Genomic DNA, 6,165 nt, shown 5'->3' on the forward strand with positions numbered 1-6,165 from the left:
CATGAAAAGGTTTATGAAAGGTTTATGAAAGATGCATGTTATCTTGGTTTATCTAACTGTTGTACAATCTGAAATAGTATTGTCGTCACCTTAATTACACTAGGACATTTAAATTCGGCACTATGTAACTTTTCAAAACATGACTACATTATGCAATGTGAAACATGATCCTGCCATGGCATCTGCTTCATGTTTACCTAAGAAAACAAAACATCACCTTTATGAATTCATCTGATTGTTTCAATCATTTTTGCCTGTTTTAAGTGCCTTTTTTTAAAAATGATTTTACCTTGTGTTTTATGTTTTCTTTTTATTATGATCTTTACCTTTTGAACTATTCTTTGACTATATTGCCCTTCTATGCTTTTATTTGTTATTATTATTTGGTTTTGTTTATGTAAAGCACATTGATTGACCTCTGTGTATGAAATGCGCTATATAAATAAACTTGACTTGACTTGACTATACAAACGTATTCACCCCCCTTGGATATTTTCTCCTTTTACTGCTTTTATAAAATGGAGTCTACTCTGTGGAACTCTGTTTTCACTTTGACATTAAAGAGAGCAAATTAAGGGCGAATTAAATTGACCAAAAGGGGAAAATATTCACGGGAGGTGAATACTTCAGGCACTATAAATAACTGAAAGTTGATGGAGATAACAGTTGTGGATTATCATGTTCCTCTTCCTTTACACATCGAACTTTGTTCTTATTTCATGCAATAATGCACTGTCAACGATAGACAGTGGACTGAAATACTTAACATACTGCCTACATGGAGATTATTTTACTTTAACGTGTTGAATGATGATTAATGAATTGCGTAAAAACTTACCCTGTTGCATAACCATCAGCCATCCTGCCACGATGAAAAGTGATGTAAAATAGATTCCATACACAAGAACTGAACACTCGTTGCTGTTAGATCCTGCATCTGAAACAATAATGCATTGATAGTTTAATCGTTAGATAATCTTTGTCTTTTTGGAAATGTTCTTTGAAATATAATATTGCAAAGGCTCTTATTTAGCCATTTTATGCGCACAGGGAATGGATATCTTGAGAGAGGTCTGGGAATACGCAAGCCAAATGGATTAACTTGCTTGTTGGCTAATGAGCACTGTCCCAATTAAATAAAAAATTAAATGCTGTCTAAAATGTTATGAATAAAGCATGAAAAAGTTGGGTTAACTATCTGAACCAATTTACGACAAACCTTAATCTTAAATCTTAAACCTTAACCCTAAATCTTAATATAGACATATTTTGGTATAAGCGAGTAACACTGAGGGTCAAGTGCATATTGAGTAATACATAGTAATAATTAATACATAGTAATAATTCATAGTAATGTAACTGAACACACCGGGCATATGTTGAATGGTTTTTGAAATGTTCCTCCCTCTTATATTGACCACACATGTGCACTCTATCCCAGCTTCTCGGTTCCAGTCGGAGAACCAAGTCCGACTTTGAGTAAATTCTGTTGCTGAATGACTGTCGTTAGACCAAATAGATTCAGTGTGTCCATTATATTCACTTCCATCCATAATCCAGAAGATACGGACTTGTGATGGGACAACTCCTTTCGCCCAACAGATAAACGGCACACTCGAGGCGTTACTGTTCCGTGGTGGAAAAAGCTCTACTGAAGGAGTTAAAGTTCCTGCAACAGAATTTGTTGATGTTCATTTAGCCTACACACAGATATGGATAAGAGAAATGAGAAGTGTCACTGTAATAGGCTAATTAACAACCCATTAAGAGCTCACCTGTGAATGACACTCTTGATCCATTTCCTTCAACTCTTATACTTGATGCTTTAACCCAACAATAGTACATGCCAGAATATGCCTGGCTCTGGCCTATGACTATTAAATCACATGATTTTGTAGTTTTGTTTTTGACTGCATCAAAGTTTTCATCTGACGCGGGGTCCGCAACAACCAATTCCCCGTTCCTTGGGTGTACTTTAGCCCAAGTTATGGACTCGCAGGAGTTTTCAAATACAATGTTTGCGATGTGACATTTCAGTGTAATGGAGTTACCCACCATCTCCTCTATGAAGTCTGGGGACTGGTACACATCCCAGCCTGAGCCATGAAGTGCTGTTAACAGGAGCAACAATGTTAAAGAAAATAAAGAGAATGACGCACACTCTGCTCCATGTTTTAATGCAGGAGCAACAAATGACATGTTTAGGATGCATGCTGTTATCAATAAAACAAATAGCTATAATACAAATTATACTAAAACAGGAATTTAAAGCATGACGTGATGTCTTTATAAAAAAACTAATTTGCCAATTTGCATATCTTAAACAGAACAATAAATCAGTAGTCTTTACAGTCTCATCCAGGCTATGAATATGAGGTACAAATGTAGACTACAATAGTGTTTTAAACCAAACTTACTCTTTAAGGCAGTTGTTTAAGGAACAACAAAGAAGAATCAGCCATAAGCAGCATCTCTCTTGGTAGGCACTCATCCTTCCAGCCTGCCTCTGCGTTTCCAGGAGCTAAATGTGCATCGCCTTTTAAGGTGTGGGTTTGGGGTTTCTTCATTGAGGCTTAAGAACCACCTTTATTTTCTTAGTAGACCTATCTTTTTACAACCCAACCCCATTTATTATGAGAGTAGTCTAGCCTATGTATCAATATTTAGATTATTGCTAAATTTCAAGTCAATATTCCCAACGTTAATAATAATTTAAAGTTAACATTTTAAACTTTAGAATGTAAAGTTTTATTCACCTAAAATAGTTAAAGTTGCAGTAATATATCAAATATGCCATTTACAGTAACATTCCCATCAAATAAGACATGCCCAATGTTTTTGATTTATGCACAATTTCTTGTCAATTGACCTAACCACACTGAACATAATTCTTGAAATGCCTCTCTATGAGTAAGAGGTGATGACTAAGGCCTATCCAAAGGCATTTGATTTCCTCACCTGAATGATTCAGAGGTCCCTGCGTTCTGAAAGATATTGTCACTGTTTCAGCTAAAACAGAGAATCTCAAATACAGTGAGAATTAAATTACAAATAATATGAACATGAAATAAAAAGGTAGCTCGATGTGTCCTTTGTCCCGTTTGTGCTGACACAGTTGAGTTGTGCCTTTTGTGTTCTCACCACACAACGACTGATGTCTACAGGAAACCATGTCACTGACTTTTAACTGATATATTTAATTTAAAAAGAATTACAACTGCAAAAACAATGAAGGCATGCAGTGTATATTGTATAAACTTACCAAAAGTGATGAAACCCATTTTACAATTAATTTAGCTTTAGAAAGTTTTGGTTTTACTACTTTTATGTTGAGATTGTATGATTATCTACCATATAGGCCTGCTCTGTGTATACATTTGGTTGAGAGATGTTAATTTCAAATGTGCCCTTAAAATAACATTTAGCTTGGCTTTAAATGTCTGTCTGTATTGTGAAAGCATGTATCATTGCATTTACCTTGCGGATGTGAGGGTATGGGTTCTCTTCTCACATAAGGTTTACAAAATGCTCAGCGCCACTTTGATCATTGCTTGCATGCCTAGTTTGCACACCTCAACCACATTGTGTAGATAAAGATAAGAAGGCGGTGAGAGAAAGGGGCCTGTTTCACACCTTCATGACACTTAATGGACTCCAGACATAGTTCGAATTGCATGGATTCCAGTTGCTGCTACTGGAAGAAACTGGAATCCATGCATTTCCACTAAATTATTTTTGGAATCTGATCCCTTATCATACCTGTTCATTCTTACTCGTTGCTCGACTTATCGAGACTAAATTCAAGATGGCTGCAAACGCTAAACTTCGTGAAGATACTGTCTGTATAAATCGTCTTGTAAGTAAACTACCAGTGCTTTTTCAAAGTTCTCAATGTCTCGTTTTAAATGTCAGGGCCCTCGGAAGTCTACCAATGAAGTGTGGAGATACATTGAGCCTCGTAAATGGGTGTAAAACAGTGATTTATTTGCATGGCTAGCCCGATGCCGAAGCACCACTATTGAAAAAACTGTTGGTAGAATCGGCTAACTAGCGCCAGATTTTGGAGTGCAGGGGACAAGCCGAGATGGGCTATGAGACATACGTTCACACTCGGTATCATGTTTCAATACACTTTAGGTCAATATCACACCGGAATTCTCCTTTAAAGGACATTTCACACCCTAAAATGGACTGTTTACAACACTGAGGTCAGGCAGATGTCTCCTAGTTTCTTTCCTCAAAATTAATTTGTTCTTATTTATACTCCGCTATAAAGACCACTGCACATTTTTCTGATGTCATCCTACAGTTGCTGAGTGACATGGTTTGCAGCGGTCTCTTAATTTTGAATATGATCATCGACTCATTCAAATGTCACTCATCAACAGGATGACATCAGAAAAATGGGCAGTGGTCTCTTAATTTTTTCCAGAGCTGTGTGCATCCCCTCAGCCTGTTATAGACACATAGGTTTACACAAAAGGTGTAAAAGAAAATCTCAGAAAGATATTCAAATTGTTAAAAAATGCATGATTTGAATATGAAAATTAAGTTTCTGTGCTATGACATAACCTTTTTTTTACTAGCTTGGCTTTCAGTGTCAAAGGGGTGTTTACTCCATTCGTGCACAGGACTCTCACCTCACCTTATGTCTGTTAGCCTGCATGGCCCTATAGTATCTCTGCTCATTTTCATCTCACTGAGATAGCGTACTACATGTTCAGTTTCGATCTAACCACACAGGGGCAGAGACATGCAGACGAGACGAGAAGTCAGTGAGATCAAGGGGTCTGTGTGCACCTTACACACTCCAGGCCCTACAGTGAGCCAGTGAGCCTCACCCCACATCCTGCTTGTTCCACCCTTCCTGGCTCTGACCAGCATCTCAATCCTCTGATCTAAAAACTCAAAATATGTCAACTTATTTTAGGCTACTGTCTCAAACTGCAAGAAAAATGTACTGAAAATACTAAAAGATGAAAAGTAGAAAAAACAAACATATTCTCATTATGAAACTAAGCATAAAGCAGGCTGAAATGATGGTGAGGGGGATGTGATATGTTTACCCCCCACCCTCTTCTTGCCTTAGTCTTCATTCTTCACCCATGTTCTGTGAAGCCGTTTCAGTAGTGGATCAGTCTTGAAAAGGGTTTAATGTGAAAGTCTATGCTGTGTATTGTATTTAGCTTTATAAAATGGCCATAATGAAAGGTTTTCCCTTATTTGATTTATTTCTCCTCTGTACCTTTCAATACTTAATCAATAATTAACGGTAGAGTCTGTGTTTCTGATTTTTTTTCTATTTGACCTCATTGTCAATCAAATTATTCATTCTGTATGCCTACTCCCAGTTAAATAATTGCCTGGAATAGACGATGTCTCTGCCCAAGACATTATCTCAGCTCCCTGCTGCATTACACTAAACATTAGCTGGGTTAGAGGCTTCTCATAACTGATTTCAGTAATCAGGAAGTAATGGATGGAGTTGTGGTGTGTGTGACTGAGATAGGGCCTCGTCGCATTTACCACTTAGTGTGACTCTGACCGTCAATGCGAGTTTATCCTTTTCCTGTACAGGATGCACAAGACGCACGCGTTTCTCACAGCTTCACTTTGGTCATATTTGTTGCCTTTACTTTACCACCCGATGTGTTGTTTGTTCCACCCGCAGGTCTGCCCCCCAAAAAAAAACCCCAAAGACACTGCCCCCCCCCCCAACAAAAAAAAAAACCCAGACACTGCATCTTCAGATTGTTTGCTTGTAACAACATTGCTTGGAACTCAAGCTCAACATTCGGAGCAGCAAGAACTGTGGTTTGTGGACTGCTGCCACCTGCTTGCTTGCTTGCTTGCTTGCTTGACCACCTGCTTGCTTGTAACAAGATTGCTTGGAACTCAAGCTCAACATTCGGAGCAGCAAGAACTGTGGTTTGTGGACTGCTGCGTCTCTGACCACCTTGTGTCTTGCATGACTTTTCAGACCACCAGAAAAAGTGCTTTTTGTTTTTCTAATGCCAAACATTGATAATACAAAAACAATAAAAAAAAAAATCCCAAACAGAACACATCAACACAATCACTGTTTATTATTGAATACTATTAAAAGACAATACATGCATGTGAAGTTTGAGTAAGAAGATAAAATAGAAAAAGGTTACTAGCCAT

Source organism: Alosa alosa, chromosome 20 (genome assembly GCF_017589495.1).
Source record: "Alosa alosa isolate M-15738 ecotype Scorff River chromosome 20, AALO_Geno_1.1, whole genome shotgun sequence".
In the NCBI taxonomy this organism is placed as follows: Eukaryota; Metazoa; Chordata; class Actinopteri; order Clupeiformes; family Clupeidae; genus Alosa; species Alosa alosa.